The 25202-nt window shown below is 37.3% G+C and overlaps 1 pseudogene; it reads right to left on the bottom strand.

Annotated features, from left to right (window-relative positions):
- The window catches only part of LOC117978426 (DNA primase large subunit-like), a 281293-nt pseudogene that overhangs the window by 23660 nt on the left and 232431 nt on the right, over positions 1 to 25202 (bottom strand).

Below are 25202 nucleotides of genomic sequence, written 5' to 3'. Positions count from 1 at the left end.
TTAAAAGGCATTTGCCAGTTTTAGATTTAATATAGTCACTAACTTCTTGAGAATTTTTGACTGTGAAAAACAGAGGTTAACCAACCTCTCAAGAAGCAATAAGAGCATACATTTTTTCATATTTCATGGTTTTAATTCACTCTTAAGTTTCTTAGAAGCACCAATTAGATTTGTTTTAAAAATCATTAATAGTTGAGTGAAAATTCTAAAACACATTTCCTTCCTCTATTTAAAAAACTAAAATGAGAAATAAAAAGAGAGTTTTAAAAACATTAGTGCAGAAATACATTTGTAAATAATGTATCATTTCAATCAAAATCTTGAAAAATGAATAGCCTTATGTATACTTACTTATGGGCCAACATGTAAAAGTAAGTACTGGTTGTAATAGGTCTAACACAACTGTACAGCAAAGCAAACATTAAAATACACTGTAGAAACAGAACCTAATCACTCGAATACTCAACATTCTCAAGTGCTCGATACTTAAAGCCGTGCTCTCAACAGAAATATGACATATCTGTAATTTTAGATTTTCTATAACCACAATTAAAACAGTAAAAATAAGCAATTACTTTCAGTAATATATTTTATTCAAAGAAATATATCTAAAATATTGTCATTTCAAAATGTAATCAATATAAAAATATTACTGAGATATTTTGTAATGCTTTTTTTCGATACTATTATAACTCTGTGAAACTTGGTGTACATTTTACTACAGCCAGTGGTATACTGGAGCTAACACAAACTGGCTGTAATCCCAGCTACTTGGGAGGCTTAGGCAGGAAAATTGCTTGAACCCAGGAGGCAGAGGTTTCAGTGAGCCGAGATCGTGCCACTGCACTCCAGCCTGGGCGACAGAGTGAGACTCCATCTCAAAAAAGAAAGAAAGAAAAAAAACTGTCAACCAAGATTCATAAGGAAAAAGTAAGACATTCCCAGATAAACAAATGCTGAGGGAGTCTGTTGTTAGTAGACCTGCCCAACAAGAAATGCTAGAGTAAATCCTTCAGGCAGAAAGAAAAGATCACTACAAAGTAACTCAAAGCCATTCAAAAAGAATGAACATGAGCTAAGGTAACTATATAGGTATTAAAAATCCAGTATTATTGTGTTTTTGATTTGTAACTCTTTTTTCTCAAATGATTTAAAAGACAGATGCATAAAACAGTAATTATAAGTTAATGGGCACACAATGTATGAAGATGTAATTTGTGACAACAATATAAGGGGGAGGGACAGAGCTATACAGAAGTGGAGTTTTTGTATATAATAGATGCTAAGTTGATATTAAAAATTGTTATACATATAAAAGGTTACAGTCCCCAGGATAACCACTAAGCAAATAATGAGAAAAAAATACATCAAAAAAAAGTGATGGGAATAAAAATGGTACTATGGTACTGTGGTCTGAATGTGTCCCCTCCAAAGTTCAGGTGCTGCAAATCTGCTAGTATTAAGAGGTGGAACCTTTAAGACATGATGAGGCCATCAGGGCTCATTCCTCATTAATAGAACTAAGGCCCTTATAAAGAAAAAAAGCAGCAGCAGCTTCAGGTGGCATTTGGCTAGCTTGTTCTCTTGTCCTTCTGCAATGTGAAGACTGAACAAGAAAGTCTTCATCAGATCAGAGATAGGCTCCTCAACCTTGGACCTCTCAGCCTCTATAACTGTGAGAAATAAATTTCTTTCATTTATAAATTAGCTGGTCTGTGATATCCTGTTATAGCAGCACAAAGCTGACTAAGTACACTACCAAAAAAAAATTTAATGCAAAAGAAGGTACTAATGGAGAAACTGAGAGACAAAAAAGACATGACATCATTGAAATCAATGAGCAAAATGCCTGGCATGGCAGCTCCTGCCTGTAATGCTGTTGCTTTAAAGTTTGTTTCATCTGATATAAGAAGAGTTACCCCTGCCTGCTTTCAGTGTCCATTTGCATGAAATGCCTTTTTCCACACCTTTACTTTAAGTTTATGTGAGTCCTTATGAGTTAGGTTAGTCTCCTGAAGGCAGCAGATTGTTGGTTGATGAGTTCTTATGCATTCTGCAGTTCTATACCTTTTAAGTGGAGCATTTAGGCTATTTACATTCAATGTTAGTAATGAAATGTGAGGTACCTTTGCATTCGTCATGCTCTTGGTTGCCTGCATACTTTGGTTTTTTGTTTTTGTTTTTTAACTTGTATTTTTATTTTACAGGTCCTGTGAGATTTATGCTTTAAAGATATTCTGTTTTGATGTGTTTCCTGGATTTGTTTGAAGATTTAGAGCTCCTTTTAGCAGTTCTTCTAGTGGTGGCTTAGTAATGGCGAATTCTCTCAGCATTTGTTTGTCTGAAAATGACTGTTATCTTTCCTTCATATGTGGTGCTTAGTTTCACTGGATACAAAATTCTTGGCTGATGTTTGTTTTGTTTGAGGAGGCTGTAGATAGGGCCCTAATCCCTTCTAGCTTGTAGGGTTTCTGCTGAGAAATCTGTTGTTAATCTGTTAGGTTTTCCTTTATAGGTTACCTGGTGCTTCTGTCTCACAGCTCTTAAGATTTGTTCCTTCATCTTAACTTTGGATAACCTGATGACAATGTGCCTAGGCGAAGATCTTTTGTAATGAATTTCTTGGGTGTTCTTTGTCTTTTTTTTGAGATGGAGTCTCACTCTGTCACCCAAGTTGGAGTGCAGTGGCATGATCTTGGCTCACTGCAACCTCAGCCTCCCAGGTTCAAGCAATTCTCCTGCCTCAGCCTCCCAAGTAGCTGGGACTACAGCTGTGTGCCACCATGCCCAGCTAATTTTTTGCATTTTTAGTAGAGATGGGGTTTCACTGTGTTAGCCAGAATGGTCTCGATCTCCTGACCTCATGATCCACCTGCCTCAGGCTCCCAAAGTGCTGGGATTACAGGTGTGAGCCACCGCACCTGGCCCTGTGCTTCTTATATTTGCATGTCTAGGTCTCTAGCAAGGCTGGGGAAGTTTTCCTCAATTATTCCCCCAAATATGTTTTCCAAGCTTTTAGAATTGTCTTCTTCCACAGGAATACCGATTATTCTTAGGTTTGGTAGTTTAACATAATCCCAAACTTCTTAGAGGCTTTGTTCATATTTTCTTATTCTTTTTTCTTTGTCTTTGTTGGATTGGGTTAATTCGAACACCTTGTCTTCAAGCTCTGAATTTCTTTCTTCTACTTGTTCAATTCTATTGCTGAGATTTTCCAGAGCATTTTGCATTTCTAAAAGTGTATCCAAAGTTTCCTGAATTTTGTATTGTTTTGTCTTTTAGCTATCTATTTCATTGAATCTTTCTCTCTTCACTTCCTGTGTCACTTTTTGAATTTCCTTGCATTGGGCTTTGCCTTTCCCTGGTTCTCCCTGATTAGCTTAATAACTAACCTACTGAATTCCTTTTCAGTTATATCAGGGATTTCTTCTTGGTTTGGATCGATTGCTGGTGAACTAGTATGATTTTTAGGGGGTGTTGATGAGCCTTGTTTGGTCATATTACCGGGGTGGTTTTCTGGTTCCATCACATTTGGGTAGGCTCTGTCAGAGGGAAGGTCTAGGGCTGAATGCTGTTGTTCAGATTCTAGCGCACAGGGTGTTCCCTTGATGTAGTACTCTCCCCTTTTCCTGTGGTTGTGGCTTTCTGTGAGGCGAACTGCAATGATTGTTGTCTCTCTTCTGGGTTTAACCATCCAGTGAGTCTACCTGGCACCATGCTAGTACTGGGGGTTTCTGCTCAGTCCTGTGATATGAACCATCTATGGGTCTCTCAACCACGGATACCAGTGCCTGTTCCATTGGAGGCGGCAGAAGGTGCAATGAACTCCATGAGACACTCCATTTGGGGTGTCTCCCGGGTCCTGCAGAAGCAGTCTGCTTCCTTCAGAGAGTCTGAGGGTCCTCTCAGGATTGCTGGTTTGTTCTTGCAGTCGATCTGGAGCTAAAATTCACAATTTAAGCCTCCACATGCTGCTCTGTCAGGAGCTGCAATCTAGTCCTGCCTCCCATCTGCCATGATCCCTCTTTATACACAATCTACAGATTCAATGCAATCCGTATCAAAGTTCTAATGGCTGTTTTTGCAGAAATAAAAAAGTTGATCCTCAAATTCATATGGAATTGCAAGGAGCTCCAGATAGCCAAAATAATATTGAAAAAGAACAAAATTGGAAGATTCCATGCTTCCTGATTTCAAAACTCAATACAAGGTACAGAAATCAAAACAGTGTGGTACTGACTGGCATAAGGACAGACATATAGACCAATACAGTAGAAATTGAGATTCCAGAAATTATCCCATACATCTATGTCCAATTGAGTTTTGACAAGGGTGCAAGACCATCAATGGGGAAATTGTCTCTTCAAGAAATAGTGTTAGAAAACTGGATATTCACAAGAAAAAGAATGAAGATAAACCCCTACATCATACCATCTACAAAAATTAACTCAAAAGGGATCAATGACCTAAATATAAAAGCTAGAGCTATAATACTTTTATACAAAGCCATAGATGTCAATATTCACAACCTTGAATTTGACTATAGATAATTATGACACTAAAAGCACAAGTAACAAAAGAAAACAAACTTCATCAAAATTAAAATCTTTTGTCCACCAATAGACATTAAGAAGTTGTTGACAAGAAAACCTACAGAATAGGAGAACATATTTGCAAATCATATATCTATCTGATAAGAGTCTTGTATCCAAACTATATTAAGAACTCTTAAACTCAACAAAAAGACGACCCAATTCAAAAATAGACAAAGGAATTGGGTAGACATTTCTTCAAAGAAGATGTACAAATGGCCAAAAAGCATATAAAAAGATGCTCAACATCATTATTCATTAGAAAAATGCAAATCAAAACCACAATGAGATATCACTGCATACTTAAAAGGATGGTGTTATGAAATGAATTGTGTCCCTCAAATAAAGATATGTTGAAGTCCTAACTCCCACTACCGAAAAATGTGATCTTATTTGGAAATAGGGTATTTACAGAGGTAATCAAAATGAGGTCATTAAGGTAAGCCCTAATCCAATATTACTGGTGTCCTCCTAAAAAGAGGAAACTAGACAAAGAATGCACAGAGCAAAGATGGTGAGAAGACATACAGGGAGGAAGCCATGTGAAAATAAAGATAGAGTTTGGAGTGATGCATCTACAAGTCAAAGATTGCCAACAAACCACCAGAATCTGGGAAAAATGTGGGAACAGATTCTCCCTCACAGCTCTCAGAAGGAACTAACCTGCCAACACCTTAACTGCTGGCTTCCAAAACCGTGAGATAAATTTTTAAAGTCACCCAGTTGGTGGAAACAACCCAGTGTCCATCAAAGTACGAATGGATAAACAAAATGTGGTACAGACATACAATGGAGTATCATTCAGCCATTCAAAAGAACAAAACACAAATGAACCTTGTAAACATGCTATATGAAGTAAGCCAGACAGTGTATGATGCTAGCATTTATGAAATATCCAGAATAGGTAAATCCATAGAGATAGAAAGCAGATTATTGGTTTCTAGGGGCGGCAGGAGGTGATTGTTTAATAGGTGTAAGGTTTTCTTTGGGGGTGATGAAAAGGTTTGGAACTTGATAGAAATAGTTGTAAAATATTGTGAATGTACTAAATGCACTGAATTGTACATTTTAAAATAGTTATTTGTATGTTATGTGACTTTCACCTCAATAAAAAAAGCAATCAGATCTTTTGAAAATCTGTTACCATATATAATTTACATTTTCTGAATTATTCTCATCTTTATTTCACATTTGTCAGTGTTTCAACAATGCATTATACATTTTCTTAAGTTTATGTACAGAAGAATTACCATTCACTTCACAGTGATGGCTTTCCATGAAAGAAGAAACCAAAAAGAATTTCAACTGGATTTAAAATAGAAAAATACTACAGAGAATCAGAACAATGTATTGTAAGAAACTTCAGCTTCACTGTCAGGCATAGGTGTGAATTCTGGCCTTATCATATATTAGTTCTATGGTTCTGAGCAGTTTCTTGCCTGTTCCAAACCTCAGCTTTCTCTTCTATAAAATAGGGATAATGTAGTGGTGGGAATCAAATGAGATACAGTTTATTTGTGTAAAGCCTCCATCACAATGCTTTGCATAAGCAGGCCAAAAATAAAACAAACTACCGTGGCTTCAAATTGTTCTATTTCCAGAGACAGATCAAGCACACCCCTCATTACTACATAATAAGAAAGAAAAACTATTAAGGAGTAATAGCATTCAGAGATTACAATAAAAGATGTTACCTTCATTGTGGCATATATTACAATGAACTACCACTTTTAGATTAGTCTGTAGGCAGCAATTATTGTTTATTTATTAAGCTCTGTGAGAATTAAAGATATGCCACAAGTGATTCAGTATAACAAAAAGACAATTTTCCTATAAACTTTATATATTTATTGTTTGTTAATTTTTGGAGAGATGGAGTCTTGCTGTGTCTTCCAGGATGGAGTACAGTGGCACAATTATAGCTCACTGTAACAATTACTAGGCTCAAGTGAGCTTCCTGCTTCAGCCTCCCAAACAGCTAGAACTACAGGTGTGCACCACCACAACTGTTATTTTTATTACTTTTTTAAAGGCAGGGTCTACCTATGTTGCCCAGGGTGGTCTCCAACTCCTGGCTTCAAGCAATCCTCTCACCTCGGCCTTCCAAAGTGCTGGGATTACAGGCGTGAGCCACTGTGGCCAGCCCCAATTTTTCTATTAAAATAGGACATAGCACACCATTATAAGCCCATGAAACAAAGTACAATTTGAAAATTTCATGTGCATCTTTCCACAATAGAAAAAACTTCTTCTGAGAAACAAACCATTTCAGGCCAATGAGAGATTTTACTGTCAATATTCTGAACACATATTCTCAATTTTTTTTTTTTTTTTTTTTTTTGGAGACAGGGTCTCACTCTGTGGCCCAGGCTGGAGTGCAGTGGCATGATCATGGCTCACTCAGTCCCCATGGGCTCAAGCAATCCAGCAATCCTCCCACCTCAGCCTCCTGCATAGCTGACACTACAGGTGCATGCGTCCACGCCTGGCTAATTTTTGTATTTTTTTGTAGAGACTGGGTTTTGCCAAGTTACCCAGGCTGGTCTCGAACTCCTGGGCTCAAGCAACCCATAGGTCTTGGCTTCCCAAAATGCTGGGATTCAGGCATGAGCCACCGCACCCAGCTCTAAAATTTCTGTATCTCAAAATATAAATATTTCTATCATAAAATTGCAGGTTTTTAAAGGAAAAGCTGAAGTGGAAAATAAAAGCTAAAAAACAAAAGTGTTTTTAGAATAATTAGAAACTTCAGACATCTAACTAAGGCAGAAACTATTGATAGATAGATACGATACCCAAACTAACAAAACATTGAAAGGATTTTTTAACTCACTGCCAATTTTGAAAAGAAATTAATGAAAGTATTGAGATTAAAATGTACACACACACACACACACACACACACATACATATATATATATATATTTGAGACAGAGTCTCGCTCTGTTGCCCAGGCTGGAGTGCAGTGGCATGATCTCTGCTCACTGCAAGCTCCACCTCCCAGGTTCACACCATTCTCCTGCCTCAGCCTCCCAAGTAGCTGGGACTAGAGGCGCCCGCTAGCACGCCCGGCTAATTTTTTGTATTATTAGTAGAGACGGGGTTTCATCGTGTTAGCCAGGATGGTCTCGATATCCTGACCTTGTGATCCGCCTGCCTCGGCCTCCCAAAGTGCTGGGATTATAGGTGTGAGCCACCACACCCAGCCAACGTACACCAATATTTTAAGGAGAAAAAGCTGAGGTGCCAATAAGAAATGACCAATATAGATTATATATCTATATATTATTCACTGGTCATCAGCTATGTATTCCTGAGAAATAATTTTCCAATAGTCTTAAATTTCTGAACATTTTGCAAATAGAGGCAACAACGGCTTTTACTTCAGACCATTTTTTCAAAGATGTTCATGTAACACAATGGTCTCCAACCTTTTTGGAACCAAGGACCAGTTTCGTAGAAGACAATTTTTCCATGGGCCAGGGTGGAGAGGTGGTTTCAGGATGAAACTGTTCCACCTCAGATCATCAGACATTATTAGTTCGATTCTCATAAGGAGGGCACAACCTAGATCCCTCACATGCACAGTTCACAATAGGGTTCGAGCTCCTATGAGAATCTAACATGGCCACTGATCTGACAGGAGGTGGGGCTCAGGCAGTAATGCTTGCTTGCCCTGGCTCACCTCCTGCTGTTCCTAACAGGCCATGGACCAGTACCATGTAACATGGCCACTGATCTGACAGGAGGTGGAGCTCAGGCAGTAATGCTTGCTTGCCCTGGCCACCTCCTGCTGTTACTAACAGGCCATGAACAAGTACCAGTCCGTGGCCCAGGGGTTGGGGACCTCTGATATAATGAACAGCCCTGGAAGACAATGGTTCCTTCCACTGGATTAAAGAGCAGACATATGGCAGGAGAATTGCTTGAACCCAGGAGGCAGAGGTTGCAGTGAGCAGAGATCGCGCCATTGCACTCTAGCCTGGGTGACAAGAGTGAAACTCTGTCTCAAAAAATTAATTAATTAATTAAAAATAAATTAAAAAAAGAGTATACATACTTACTGTCCATAATAAAAGGTTCAGATTCCCTAAATTCAGGGTTTCCCTCCTCCAACACAAGCCACTGCATGTGCAGGTAGTACCTGGCCTTCATGTTGCTCTGTGGGAAGTAGGGCTCAAGGAATGAATGCAAGAAAAGGCTGGCATACTGCTATTGCTGGAATTGTCATGTCTTCTGCCAGAATCCATAAAAGTGTGGCAGCTAAGTTCTTAGCTTGCAAGTAGGGTAAAATCTCAGATCCTTCACAGTTCCTAACATGGATCAGATACTATGCTAGGTACTGGGAGCTCAGAGGGATAAGGGTTAGAATTTCATACCCAAAGACCTTGCAGTCATCTAGTACTACTGCTATTACCATCTATCCATTAGGCACACGACCATTTAACTTAAACTTCATTAATAACATTATACTTTCTTTCTAACTTTTAATCAAAGTAATGTATGTAAGGAAAAAAACTGAAGTACATTATGGCTTATTATTAAAATTAACAGTTCTCATATCACATTTCTTCCCACTACTTGGTTAGTTCCCAAGAGGCAATTACTTTAACCATTTCCATTTTTTATTACATAGGATGTTGTCTATGTCACTCTAAGTTATATGTTTATACTTTAAGTTCCTGATATAAACTTAATCCACTGCATTTTTACTATGAAAAGTAAATATTTTGGCTCATTATGCTACTTACCATCTACCCTTTCTTTCTCCCCCCATTAAAAAAAAGAAATTAAGTGGTTCATGTCTATAATCTCAGCACTTTGGGAGGCCAAGGTGACAGGACTCCTTGAGCCATGAGTTCAAGACCAGCCTAGGCAACACAGCAAGACCTCTATCTCTACAAAAGAGTAAAAAATTAGCTGGGCATGGTGATGTGCACCTGTAACCCCAGCTACTTAGGAGACTGAGGCAAGAGGATCACTTAGGCCCAGGAGTTCGAGGTTGCAATGAGATATGATCACACTACTGCACTCCAGCCTGTGTGACAGAGCAAGGCCCTGTTTATTTAAAAAAAAAAAAAAAAAAAAAAGAAAAAAATTAAGGTATAATTTCCATACAGTAAAATATATCCCCTTTTTACTCAGGGACTAAGTTTTTTCTAAAAAAGTAAAAGTTTTTAAATAAAATATATTTCCTTTTATCATAGTTCTGCAACATTTGACAAATTCAGTTTTGATATTACCCTGCGATCAACACAGATCATTCCCATTACCCAAAAATATTTCCCTTGTCCTTTATAACACCTCTCCTGCTCCCAGCAATCACTATGTACCTACAGATTTATCATACAAATAGAATTATACACTATAGTGCTTTTGAGTCTGACTTCTTTCACTTGGTATAATGTATTCGAGAACCTTACATCTTAATGGGTATGCCAGTAATTTATTCCTTTCTATTGCCAGGTAATATTCCATTGTATGACTATACCACAATTTGTTTATCCAATCACACACTGAAGAACATCTGGGTTGTTTCTAGTTTTTGGCAATTATGAATAATGCCTACACTATAAACACTTAGGAACAGATTTTTATGTGGACTTATGCTTTTATTTCAATTCTATAAATACTAGTTACAGGTATCACTGTGTCACATAGCATGTGTAAGCTTCACTTTATAAGAAATTGCCACACTCCTTTTCAAAGTGACTCTATGACTTGCATTTCCTCCACTATTGTATGAGACCTTCAGTCACTCTGCATCCTCACTAGCACTTAGTATTGCTAGATTTTTTTAAATTAGACCAATTCTATTTGGCATATCATGGTATTCATTGTAGTTTTAAATTTCATTTCACTAATGAGCTATATTTTTTCATGTGCTTATATTTGCCATTCACACTTTTTCTTTGGTGAACTGTCTACTCAAATGTTTTGCCCGTTTAAAAAACTGTTTTCTAATTACTGAGTTTTGAGAGTTCTTTATATCTTTTGGATTCACATCTTTTATGAAATTTATGATTTGCAAATATTTTCTTCCAGTCTGTGGCTTATCTTGTTCTCTTAAAGCTGTCTTTTGCAGAGCAAAATTTTTAATTTTGGTAAAGTCTAATTTATCACTATTTTCTTTCAGGGAACACACCAAACCGAAGGTCGTGCAGATATTCTGTTTTCTTTTGTAAGTTTCACATTTTACAGTTACTTAGTTCTATAATCCATTTTTAAATAATTTTTATATAAGCTTGGAGGTATATGTCTAGGATTTTTGCATTTGGATATCCAATTGTTCTAGATCTACTTGTTCTAGAACTCTGGAGTTGTCTGGAACTCTACATTACCATTTCCTTATTAAATTGCCCTGGCACCTTTGTTTAAAAATCAGTTGCCCATATATATGTGGGTCTATTTCTGAACTCTATTCTGTCCAATTAATCTGTCTTCATCATTTCCCTAATACCACACCATCTTAATTACAATAGTTTTCAGTAAGTTTTGAAATCAGGAAACATGTGTCTCCAGTTTGTTTTTCATTTTCATCAGTCTTTCATATAAAGATCTTATGTATATTTTGGATTTCTAGTACTGCTGTATATGGTATTAGGTTGCTACAAAAGTATTTGCAGTAAAAGCCACAATTATGTTTGCAGCAAACTAATACTTTTTGAAATGTTTAATTTCCAATTGTTCACTGTAAGAAATAGAATTGATTTTTGTATATTGAGTTAGTATCCTTCCACCTACTAGTTACAGTAGCATCTTGCTAGGTTCTTTGAGATTTTTTACATTGATAATCACTTTGAGAATAGAAAAAGGTTTTCTTTCTTCTTTTCTAATCTTTTGTTTTTCTTGCTTTATTGCTCTGCTTTAAATCCTACTTTATAGGATTTCAAATTATTTACATTTGTAATGGATTTCAAAGACCTAGACTATGATCTACCTGGGTTACTATTTCATGTCTCCTGTTGTTGGGTAACATGTTCTACAGATGTTAATTAGGTAAAGTTGGTTGACAGTATTGTTCAAGGCTTCTATATCCTTCCTGACTTTCTGCCTGCTTCTTCTGTTAATTATTAAGAGGAGTGCTGAAGTCTCCAAATATAACTGTGGATTTGTCTAGTTGTCTTTTCAGTTCTCTATTATTAATTCATGTATTTTGAAGCTATGTTTTTGGGGCATAAATATTTATAATTTTTATATCGTGTTGGTGAATTGACTGCTGTGTATTTCTCTTTTCGGGGAGGAGAGGAGAATAAATGCAGGGGTACCCATTTTCTTTGGCCATATTCTGTTGTTTAATTGCTGTTTCTTAGGCTGGATACCAAGCTCATTAATTTTCAGTGATTTTGTAACACTATTAAGGTTAATTAAAAAGGAAAATGAAATGTGATCCTGTAAGTATGCTTTATAAAAAAAATCAGCAACACCAGCTGAGTCACAATGATCTCTTTTCTGATCACCAACATTTTGATTACTTAAAACATCTATTTCTTGGCCAGGCGTGGTGGCTCACGCCTGTAATCCCAGCACAGTGGGAGGCCGAGGCAGGCGGATCACCCAAGGTCAGGAGTTTAAGACTGGCCTGGCCAACATGGTGAAACCCCATCTCTACAAAAATACAAAAATTAGCTGGACATGATGGAGGGTGCCTGTAATCCCAGCTACTTGGGATGCTGAGGTGGGAGAATCGCTTGAACCCGGGAGGTGGAGGTTGCAGTGAGCCGAGATTGCACCATTGCACTCCAGCCTGGAAGACAGAGCAAGACTCTGTCTCCAAAAATTAAAAAAAAAATCTATTTCCTATAGTTGAAGGTATCTTTTTCAAGTAGTTTTCTCTGAGATAAAAATAACCACATGGAGTTCTACCTTACGTACATTTTAATGATGTTTTTCTTAACTCTCATTCAATATTTTAATGTACGCTTGGAGTTTTCAAGATCTAATCTGCACTTAGGCCAACCTACAAAATTCAACCTTATCAAAATGTTTTACATGGAATTTTCATTCATTAACTCTCTGCCCTTTAGAATACAGTCCACCAGCTGCTTCACTCTAGTGAGATCCACTCAATAAAGACATCAAATAAAAGCAAGATATTATTTACAGCTTGCTGGCATGCACTATACATCTGTGTTCATCTCAGATAAAAGGTTACAATGCAGGTCTAAAGGGTAATGTGAAAATTACTAACCAGCTTCAGCTAAGTAAGGAGTATACTTATGGATCAAGGGCAAATGGAGAAATACAGTGGAGTCAAAAGCAAAGAGTATACAAACATGGTCATTACTATTAACTATAAACATTAATTTTCTTGAGATAATGTTAGTATATTAAGATTATTTTTTTAAAGGTGATTCTTTATGACTGCTAAAAAACGCCTCTAATTTCTTCTAGATTCCCTATCACATTTGTTGGTGGTAGTTTCTAACCTTTTCTATAACCAGAATATCATTCATAACCCCTTTACTCTCCAGCTGATGACCTTACTTTATTTACAAGGAAGAGTAAGACCAGTTGATACACTCCATCAACTTCCCTTTGCTGTGTCTTAGCTATTTCCTCTATGTTCCCACATTGCTGAGGGGTATGCCTTTCTCCGTCACCATTCTTTGGTTCAAGTGCATATCGTCCTTCCTCCAGTAAGTTACTTTTTCACTTGTGTCTTTGAGTTCCTATTTGCCTCTCTCTGCATACCACCATGCATACTCTAGGATCCACCTCATACCTAAATATGCCCATTCACTCTTCCAACATTTTTAAAGCACCTAACAAGTGTAACTCATTGGATTACCATGAGATAGAAAGTTAAGTAAAAATCCAGTCCTCCTTTCAGGAAACTCACAAACTATTGGGAAAGATGAACAGGTAAACAAATAATTACAATCAAGTATAACAAATGTTAAGAGCAAAGGCATGTGCAATCCAGTCATGGTATAAAGGAAAGAGAACTTAATTCTGCTTGGTTAGAGAGTTATTTTCTTTCTTTTATATCTTCATCAAGCCCACCCTCTCTGACAGTTCTTTCTTCTCCTCCTCTTTCTACAGATAGGCTCAGGTCTTAAACCCAGAAATGAACAATCCTATGATGCTTAAGCTAATATCACTCTAGCATCCCCTTTACTGGCACTTTTTTTTTTTTCTTGAGACAGGATCTCAATCCATTGCCAATGCTGGAGTGCAGTGGCATGATCACGGCTCCCTGGAGGCTCAACTTCTTGGGCTCAGGTGATTCTTCCACCTCTGCCTCCTGAGTAGCTGAGGCTACAGTTGAATGCCACCACACCTGCTAATTTTTTGTAGAGACAGGTTTTTGCCATGTTGCTCAGGCTGGTCTTGAATGCCTGGGCTCAGCAGTCTGCCTGCCTCAGCCTCCCTACTAAGTGCTAGCATTACAGGTACAAGCCACTGCACCTGGCCTGACACATTTTTTGAAAAGGTTATTTACTGTCTTTCATTAATTTTTTAAGCAAGTATAATCTTGCTTTTGGTTTCCACCATTTTACTGACACCTCACCAAAGTCAAAGTCAAATAATCCTCTCAGCATATCCAACCACCTTTTCTTAGTTCTCTCCATGAAAAGAAATCTCTGCTACAAGGGACTCTGTGGAACTTATTCTCTTCTCAAAATTTTCTCCTTGATTTTTGTGATACTTCACTACCTTAATGTATTTTCTCCCTCTCTGCCCATTTCTGTTCAGTCTTCATTGATCCCACCTCCTTTTAATGCTTGACAAAGAGAAGGATTAGCCAAGATTACATTTTCATAAAACAGGTTTTGACTCCCTACCTCTTCTCTCTCTCCAGAAAACTCATTATAATAAGCTGTAAAGTAGAGTGGAGTTCAGGGGAAAAAAAAAATCTTAGGAGTCAGAAAGCATGGCTTCAATTTTTGGTTCTACCACTGACTTCCTACCTATGCACCGTGGCATGTCACATCCTAGGACTCCAAAAAAGAGAATGGCTTTCTACCTATGCTACAATTCTAACTGAAAAGACCATCAGATTTCTAGTCCTAAATTATCTAATGCCCTAAATCCACATTAATACCATTTAAATGCAGACATAATATGTTAACACTTGTATTGTTTTCAAAAAGGTGATCCTTTATGACTGCTTAAAAAAAAAGCCAGTAATTCTTTATTTCTAGATTCCTTATCAAATATGTTAGCAGCAGTTTATAACCACTAAAATTAAGTCACTCAAACCGAAACCAACTATACTTCCTTTAAGTTACCTATTAGTATTTATGTATTGGTGCCACCATTATCCTAAGCTTGAAATCTTAATACTCCTATAGTCTTTCATTTGTGCATTCTCTCTCCCTAATTCCCAACCTTCATGCAAGGCCTAATTCAAAGGGCATCTCTTCCATAAAGGGTTCCTTGACCTCTTCAGCTGGTTATAGTCTTTCCCTCATCAGAAGACCCAAGACAGTCTATGTGTACCTCTCATGACACTTGGTTTATGTTTTTTTTTTCAGACACTGGTTTTGTGGGAGCAGGATTTATATCTGATTCTTCCTTGCATACTCTATGGCACCTTGAACACTGCTTTGCTCAAAGTACTAAAAAACTATGTAAGATTTGTTATCTGAACTTTGGACACAGAAGCAGCCATAAAGTTGTCTAGAGTAACAATTTTCTTTAAATAAAAATAACAATTTAAAGATGTATGATGATTTAGATGTTCTAACTCTAAAATATATAATGTTCTTCTTAAGCTAAGGAAGCAGAAGCTCTTCCCCTATTCCTTCAAAATTCCAGTCAACTTGAAAGCACACTATAGAAAATAGTCTTTGCTATGTCACAATATTAATTTTTTAAAGGTAGACTTACTAAAAAATGTACTATTTAACATTTGGTTTTACAATCTGAGCATTTCCATTGTTCATAAGACAAAGTATTTTGACAAACTCTTTGATCTGCCATCAGAAGTGTAGATTAAACACAGCAATAACTGATGCCTATCAGAACATTCAGCCAGTGTGTACTACATTATCATCTGCTCAGAAAACAATTTCCCAAAATGAAATATGCTGTCATTAATTTTCAGCTTCATTAATAAGCTTCCATGCATTGCTCAAAAATTTTATTTTTAAAGATGTAGTCCTCAAGTGAGATAGTAAAACAAACTGAGGTGCGGGGGAAGGTTTCCAGCTTCCTTTATGATTAGGAAAAATAAAAATGCAGCTTAGCAGACAGAGGAACTAGAATTTCCCAAGAGACTAAACCAGATAAGTCAAGGTTTTAACTTAATTCATCTTGAAGATAAGATGTCTGGTGTGAGGCCTGACAAGTAGTACACAGTATCACTGCAAGAACATTAAATAAAACCGAGAGATCTGTCTAAGGCCTCGTTACTGCAGATGCAGAGAGAAGAATATGACCTACCTGGCTTATCCCTCCAGGAGAGATCTTGTATGACTGCAACTTTTGCTTCAGCAGCTCTGGATCACTGTGACGGAATGGGCACCCTGACAACAAAAAATAAGCCAGCACACAAACAAGGTTATTTACCCACAACTTAGTACAATACCACACTCGAGAGACCATCTAAGCTCCCCTTAATTGTCTAACAGCTTATTAATAAAAAAAGGTAATTGCCCATGGGTGCAACTGCTTTCCTCTTTTTATCTAAATGATTACTTAGCTGTATGGTTATCAGGGCACTCCAGGCTCAAGAGTTACATAAAACATTGCAGCATTCTCAGGCTAAGATGTCCATTCAACAGGAAGAGGGAAAACAGCTTTAATTACACTCCTTGCTAACAAGCACAAATAATCACAAAATAGCTGCATAATAGTTTATTTTAAAACTTTATACAATCTTCTTATATTCTAGTCTAAAAATTATATAAAAGGCATATGAGAGAAGGAAGATAGATAAACAAAATGAAAAACATGCAAACTCTGAGAAAGAAAAAAATTCAACATAATTTTCAAATGTAAATTATATGCCTATTTCCTAAAGCGTAGAATCTATGAAAAAGTAAAAGAATCATGGATGGAAATGAGATGAAAAAATAAACTATTTCATAGAAAAACAACTTATGGTGGATGTGTGTCATCTCTATATTATTTCATGAAAAAAATGAAAGACCACTAGAAATATTCACATAAATAAGAATAGAGAAGAATTTGAAATACGAAAGCTGTTTTAGGACAAAATCTAGAAAATTTTAGATATTTTAATAAACTGCAATGGTAAGTCAAAATGCTTATTAAAAATTTAATATAGAAAAGTCTTTTTTTTTCAGTCATACAGATGATAGATTTGTAAGTTAATAATTGTGCATTTTTCACAAATTAGAAAATCTAGAGGAAATGACTAAGTTCCAGGAAACACACAACCTTCCGAGACTGAAGCAGGAAGAAAGTGAAAATCTGAACAGACCAATAATGAGGTCTGAAATTGAATCTGGAATAAAAAAACCTATCAACCAGAAAAAGCCCTGGACCAGGTAGACTCACAGCCAAATTCTACCAGATGTACAAAAAGAATTGGTACCAATCCTACCAAAACTATTCCAAAAAACTGAGGAGGGGGGACTCCCCCCATTAACTCAATTTATGAAGCCAGCATCACCCTGATACCAAAATCTGGCCGAGACACAATGAAAAAAAGAAAACTTCTGGCCAATATCTCTGATGACCATAGAATCAAAAATCCTCAACAAAATACTAGCAAACTGAATCCAGCAGCACATCAAAAAGCTAATTCACCATGATCAAATAGGCTTTATTTCTGGGATGCAAATCTGACTCAACATATGCAAATCAATAAAAGTGATTCACCACATAAACAGAATTAAAAACAAAAACCATATTATCTCAATAGAAAAAGCTTTCAATAAAATCCAATATCCTGGCCAAGCGCGGTGGCTCACGCCTGTAATCCCAGCACGTTGGAAAGCCGAGGCAGGCGGATCACGAGGTAAGGAGATCAAGATCATCCTGGCTAACACGGTGAAACCCCGTCTCTACTAAAAATACAAAAAATTAGCTGGGCATGGCGGCAGGCACCTGTAGTCCCAGCTACTCAGGAGGCTGAGGCAGGAGAACGGCATGAACCCAGGAGGCGGAGCTTGCAGTGAGCCCAGATCGCACCACTGCATTCCAGCCTGGGAAACAGAGACTCCGTCTCAAAAAAAAAAAAAAAAAATCCAATATTCCTTCATGACAAAAACCCTCAAAAAACTAGATACCAAAGGAATATACCTCAAAATAATAAGAACTATCTAAGAGAAACCCACAGCCAACATCATACTGAATGGGCCAAAGCTCAAACCATTCCCCTTGAGAATGGGAACAAGACAAGGATGCCCATTCTCACCACTCTTACTCAAAATACTACTGGGAGTCTTACCCAGAGCAATCAGGCAAAAGAAAGAAATAAAAGCCATCCAAATAGGAAAAGAAGTCAAACTATCTTTCTTTGCTGATGATATGATTCTATACCTAGAAAACCCTAAAGAATGCACCAAAAAGTCTCCCGGAATTAATCAATGACTTCAGCAAAGTTTCAGGATACAAAATTGATATACAAAAATCAGTAGCATTTCTTTTTTTGAGACAGAGTCTCACTCTGTCACCTGGTGCAGTGGTGCCATCTCAGCCAACTGCAACCTCCGCCTCCTGAATAGCTGGGATTACAGGTGCACGCCACCATGCCTGGCTAATTTTTGTTTTGCTTTTTAATTTTAGTAGAAATGAGGTTTCACCATGTTGGCCAGGCTGGTCTTGAACTCCTGACCTTAAGTGATCTACCCCTGTTGGCCTCCCAAAGTGCTGGGATTACAGGCATGATCCACCACAACCAGCCTTAAAAATCAGTAGCATTTCTACATACCAACAATGTTCAAGCTGAGAGCCAAATCAAAAACACAATTCTCTTTAGAGTAGCCACCAAAAATTAAATAAATAAAATATTTAGGAATACATCTAAGCAAGGAAGTGAAAGATCTCTACAAGAAGAACTACAAAACGCTGCTGAAAGAAATCAGAGACAACACAAACAGGAAAACATTCCATGCTCATGGATTGGAAGAATCAATGTCATTAAAATGGCCATACCACCCTAAGTAAATGGCCATACCACCCTAAGTAATGTACAGATTCAATGCTATTTCTATCAAACTACCAATGTCATTTTTCACAGAATAAGAAAACAACTATTCTAAAATTCATAGGGAACTAAAAAAGAGCCTAAATGACCAAAGCAATCCTAAGCAAAAGGAACAAAGCCAGAGGCATCACTCTACCTAACTCCAAACTATACTATAAGGCTATTGTAACCAAAACAGTATGGTACTGGTACAAAAACCGACACATAGACTAATGAAACAGAATAGAGAATCAGAAATAAGACAGCATACCTACAAACTATCTGACCTTCAACAAAGTCAATAAAAATAGGCAATGGAGAAAGGACTCCCTATTCAATAAATGTGTTGGAATAACCAGCTAGCAGAGACATGAAAATTCTAAGAATAAAAAAGAAATGCTAGCGATCAAAAACACCGTAACAGAAATGAAGAATGTCTTCAATGGGTTCATCAGTAGACTGGACATGACTGGGGAAAATCCTTGGATCTTGTGGATATGACAAATAGAAACTTCTGAAACTAAAAAGCAAAGAGAAAAAAGACAAAAACAAAACAAAACTAAATACAATATCTAAGAACTACGGGACAACTATAAAAGGTATAACGTGTAAATGAAATCCCAAAAGGTGAAAAAAGAGAGAAAAGAACAGAAGCACAGATGGGGAGAAAACATTTGCAAAAGACAAATCTGATAAAGTACTGTTATGCGAAATACACAATGAACTCTTGTAAACTATGGGCTTTGGATGATAAGGATTTGTCAATGTAGTTTCATCAGTTGTAACACATGTACCAGTGTGGTGTGGGATACTGACAGCAATGGAGGTTGTGCGTGTGTTGGGGCGTGGAGGTACATGGGAACTATGAACTTCCCACACGATTTTGCTGTGAAGCTAAAACAGCTCTAAAAAATTAAGTTTATTACTTTTTAAAAATGGAATAAGTAAATGTTTCCAACAAATAATGAGTTCATTGAGTGCTAAGTATAATATTTCTTGACTGACAAAGTTGAACTTAGAAACAAAATAATAACATAAAGCACTGGGATAACAAGATAAACTTAACAGAAATAAAGTTTTGCATTTAAGCTAATGAAAACCAACTAATTAAGAGACAAATGCTAGAACCTGGAAATTTGCAGACAAATCCCTGGGAGTTTTACTTGGCCACAAGCTTAATCATAAGTTGACTGCCTGGTATGGCTGCTAGGCTAAAAAAGGCTTCAGGCTTCCCCAACAGAAGTACCTGGACCCATGGTTTTCAAACTTTAGAAGACATAAAACTCACCCAGTGTACTTGCAAATAAAGTCTGATTTTATATGACTGAGGGTGCACCCTGAGAATCTGCATTTCTAAAAAAGCACCTCAAGGGACTCTGAAATAAGTGATAAAAACCACTCAATATCTATTACCAGGCTGGGTGTGGTGGCTCAGGCCTGTAATCCTAGCACTTTGGGAGGCCAAGGCGAGCAGATCACCTGAGGCCCGCCAGCCTGGCCAACTAGGCGAAACCTCGTCTCTACTAAAAATACAAAAAATTAGCCAGGCAGGGTGGCAGGTGCCTGTAATCCTAGCTACACAGGAGGCTGAGGCAGGAGAATTGCTTGAACCTAGGAGGTGAAGACTGCAGTGAGCCGAGATCGCGCCATTGCACTCCAGACTGGGCAACAAGAATGAAACTCTGTCTCAAAAAAAAAAAAAATCTATGTCTATATATAGATCTATCTTATCTGTCTATCTATATAACGAGTGCTGGCCACTTCCTCATCTATTAACTAATGAATGTATGGGCATTTTTTAGTGATTTGGTCACACAGAATGTCTTTCTAAAAATATTGTTTATGATTATTTGATCTTTAGCAGTCCAAAAGTGTGCAGTCTTTTAAAAAGTGGTGAAGATTCTAAAACAAAAATAAGTTTTGACACATACTGTAGTAAGCTTTGATAATCCAGAAAATTTACTGATATAAACTATTAATTCATTCTTGGATGTACCAGACAAATGAGATGTTTTGTTTTTCTTTTTAAATAACTCAGGCAAACTGATAGTTATGGCAGATATCACGACATGTTAAATTGCCCACTTAATCTTTGTTGGTTAATCAGATGATGGTGATAAGAAAAAAACCTCACACTTTTCCTTAGTAGTTAGCCTTTGGAAAATTAATGAATCTACTATTCCAAACTTAGAACATTCTAATTTCAAAAACTTTGTAAAACTTACATCGCCCTCTAAGACACTCGCAGAACACTGCAGAAGATGAGGGAGACAGAGAACAGCGGGAAGGAAGAAAGTGAGAACTGAAAAGCCTAATCCAGCACAAACTGAAGTGCAGCTGAATGAATTTCTCTTGCCTGACCTAGTTCAGTAATAAGACAAATTGTTCTAAGAGTAATGGAGCTCTAGCTTGACAGTGACGACTGACATAAGCTACAAACTAGGTCCTGACAGGAATGCAAAAAGCCACAACATTGTTTCAGTGTTTCCAACAGAGCTCTTGGATTTCTGTACTTGGCCAACATATCCAGTGGAGGCACTTACCATGATAATCCCCTTGGCTTGGTGGATTGGATAGAATAATCTTCAGGCAACTGAAAGGTGTATAGTCTGTCCTCTTGCCTTCCTTTCCAAAGCTGTGACGGATGTTCTAAGAGTAACCTTTATCAAACTGATTGGGAGGAAATGGAAAAAGAGACAAAGTCAGCCAATAATTATACTAGTGAGGTCAGCAACACAAGCTAGAATCAAAGAGTGCAAAGCGATATTTTCTAGAATAAATTCAGCATTCATGGTCAGATGTACATTCATGCCATGTATATTATTTAGGTCCTTTATGATACAAATAATTTCTTTTTTTAAAAAAGGTACAAAACTTACAGAAAACAAATTTATCAGGTAGAAGACAGCTAATGTTACCTATACGTTTAAAGATAAAGAAAATCTTTTCCTGAGAAGAATAATCGATTTGCCCTTCTTCGTTTGATTCCAAAGATTATAGAAGAAAATCAGTTTAGCCTCTTTTCTATCCACATTCCCCTAATTCTCCCTGAATTCCCATATCTACCCATTCTACTTCCTAAATGCCTATTAAAATAGTTAATCCTAGGCCAGGTGCAGTGGCTCATGCCTGTAATCCCAGCACTTCAGGAGGCTTAGACAAGAGGATCGCTTGAGCCCAGGAGTTCAAGACCAGCCTGGGCAACACAGTGAGACCCATCTCTACAAAAAAATTAAATATTAGCTGGGTGTGGCGGCATGCACCTGTTGTCTCAGCTACTCAGGAGCCTGAGGCAAAATTATCACTTGGGCTGGGGGGTTGAGGCTGCAGTGAGCCATGATTGTGCCACTGTACTTCAGCCTGGGCAACATAGTGAGACCCAGTCTCAAAATATAATAATAATAATAATAATAATAATAATAATAATAATAATCCCTTCCTCTGGATTTCCACTATACAAAGTAGTCAGCAAATGCTTAATGAATGAAGTACTACAACTGCCTCCTACCCAGAATCCTTGCCTCCATGTTCATAAAACAAGCTAATGGGACAGAAGGGACTTTGAATTGGGTCAGACAGGAGAACAAAAGGAACCAGCATATTATGAAAAGTGACCAGGTTTCAGGCATTTTGTAGCAGCTTTTAAAAGTGTAATCCCATTTAATCATTTAGATAATCACAACTCCTCTATGATGCTACACTTGAGAAAACTGAAGTTCAAAGAATGAAGCAATGTGATGTATGACAGTTATTAAATGGTAGACATGTACAGACAAGTCTGATTCCAAAACCCATCTCTACAAAAAAATTAAATATTAGCTGTGTGGTGGCATGCACCTGTCATCTCACCTACTCAGGAGCCTGAGGCAGTGAGCTATGATCGTGGCATTGCAGTCAGGGCAACAGAGCAATATTCTGACTCTAAAAAAAATTAAAAATAAAATTTAAAAAGTCACTAACCATCAGGCATTGGAAAACATTTAATGGAGCAGAATAATGGGTTGATAGCCTTCCTAATGCTATAGTAGACCAAGGAGTACTTCACATTTTTTTTTTCATGCATGCTGGTACTGAGGTGGGTGCAAAGATCCAATAGACAGGTCTCACCTCAAGGAGTTTATGGTCCTGGAGGAACTAATCACCTATGTGAATGCGTGATTAATAGAAAATAGCATGATAATGTGTCATAAAAGAAGTAAAGTGCTATAAAAATCAAATATGTTATGAAGATAAATCTTCTAGAGAGGTGTAGGTATAAGTATAGGTAAAATGCTATTGAAATATGTAGGAAGAAGAGATTACTTCTGATTTTGGACCACAAAATGAAGTGTCATTTAAAACGGAGTCTGAAAGAGAGAAGTTATATCCTAAAAAGATTTAAATGGAAGTTATTATTTTTAAATATCTTGTTATTTCTTATTACTAAGGAAGTGTGGTATTATGGAAAGAATGTGGGCTATATTCAATTCACTTCTGACACTAACTAGAGCTCGTGCAGATCTCTCATGGATTAAGAGTTCAGTCACACAAGACTGTGCCCTACTTCATATACCAATTGCAAGCAGTAGGTTCCCAGGTCACCACAACTTCTGACCAGTTTGGCCACAAGTGGGAGGTTACCACAACCCCCTTCTCAGGTTCAGTAATGTGCTAGAGCAGCTCATAGAACTCCTGGGCTCAAGTGATCTTCCCACCTCAGCCTCCTGGGTGACTAGGACTACAGGTGTGTGTCACCAGACAAGGTCTTGCTATGTTGCCCAGGCTGGTCTCAAACTCCTGGGCTCAAGCAATCCTCCACCTTGGCTTCCTAAAGCCCTGGGATTGCAGATGTGAGCCACTATGCCGGGCCCTTGGTTGATGATTTTCTAATTCCACTACTAGGTGACACTCATCTGGCATAACAACCCATACCCCATTGGTCAACCAAAAGCAGACAATGTACCTTTGACAAGATATCTGGCAAGAGCAAATAGTCAATACTGGTGGAATCTTGGACAAAAATCTAACTTTCCTGGGAAAGAGGTAGGGGTTAGGGTGGGTGTCCCATGTTAAGTGGTCATTTGGGCAAAAACTACAAACCTAAAACCAAGTTTCTAAAACAAATTTTAGAGTATGGCAAATGACTGATTTAATCAAAAATTTATCTTCTTCTCTGAAAAAAATACATGTTTGTTTAAAAGACAAACCTTGCCACTTTTATACTGGAGCACAATCTTAAACTACCACTGGGTGATCTCTCAAGGCTGTCACAAACAGAATTATCAGAAGCTGTGAGTGGCTGTGGAGCACATCAAATGTTCCTACATGATACTTTAAGCAACACTTGTTAAATAGTGAGAAGCCAGATTGCCCAAATAACAAGTCATTTTCAAAGGGCAAAATCTTCAAGTTTCTCACTCTAATAATTAGAGTGAAATGGCTATAAAGTTTTTACTGCTATGATTCTTTAACTTATAAAATGGATACTGTAGAAAGCTTAGAGAATGATTACTTGGCAGTTTTTCATACATGAAATTAAAGTATCATGTAGATAGAAATAAAAATAAAACAGATTATTTTGAGTTTATAAATAATTATACATATTGGCAATGAACTGAAACTTAAATACAAAAGGTGGGCAGGCTATATTTTGGAAAACAGGTAAATCCCCCCTCTTTTAAGTGACCGCAAGACACTTCAGAGTTGCCCTTGGCTTGCTTTCTCTGGGCTCATACTAAGAGCAACACACACAGAGTAGGCTTTTTAAAGATCTCAGGCTTTGGAGGCAGAGAAACCTGGGAAAGAATCCCCAGCTTGTCCATTTATAAAGGATATTACTTCAATCCTCAATTATCCTAATCTATAGGGACAGTAATATTAATGCATTAAATTGCTATGGAGATTATATTAAATTAAATTAAAACTTTAAGCAGAGTACCTGTCACATCCTTTGTTCTCAATAAATATTAGCTGCTATTGGTGAGGGAAAAAATGAAAAATATTTGGTATCCTAGTTTAAACACTGACTATGCTACTGCAAAAGACTTCTATTTCAGTAGATACTAACAGAACCTTTACCTAAAGGTTTAAGGAGGATAAAAGACTCACTAAACTATTCAATTACATTTCTAGTCATCTTCTTAAAATGTCCCCCTTCTTCCAACTCCTATCCACAACTCTAACTATTCATACAAACTGGCTCAAATGTCACTTCCTCTGTGGAATCTTCCCAAGCACCCAAGGCAGAAGACGTTGCTTCCTCAAAAGAACGCCCAGCAGCAGTTTGTACAGTGCTGTACCTTTCTTGTTGCAATGGAATTTATTTTTGTATTTATCACTTCTAAACTAGGAATGCTGTTAAGGGCAGGGACTTGGTTGCGTACTCATTGTAGCATGCCTACTCAGTATCTGATAAAACATCTACTCATAGGAGGTGCTCAATAACCTTCACTTGAATGAAAGAGCAAATAAGCGGTAGCTGTTTGGAAAGATGAATGTATAAATATGGTTCAAGGGATTTTAACTTA

Source organism: Pan paniscus, chromosome 5 (genome assembly GCF_029289425.2).
Source record: "Pan paniscus chromosome 5, NHGRI_mPanPan1-v2.0_pri, whole genome shotgun sequence".
In the NCBI taxonomy this organism is placed as follows: Eukaryota; Metazoa; Chordata; class Mammalia; order Primates; family Hominidae; genus Pan; species Pan paniscus.
Note: the sequence above shows the minus strand (reverse complement) of the source record. Positions and strands in the feature narration are given on the sequence as shown.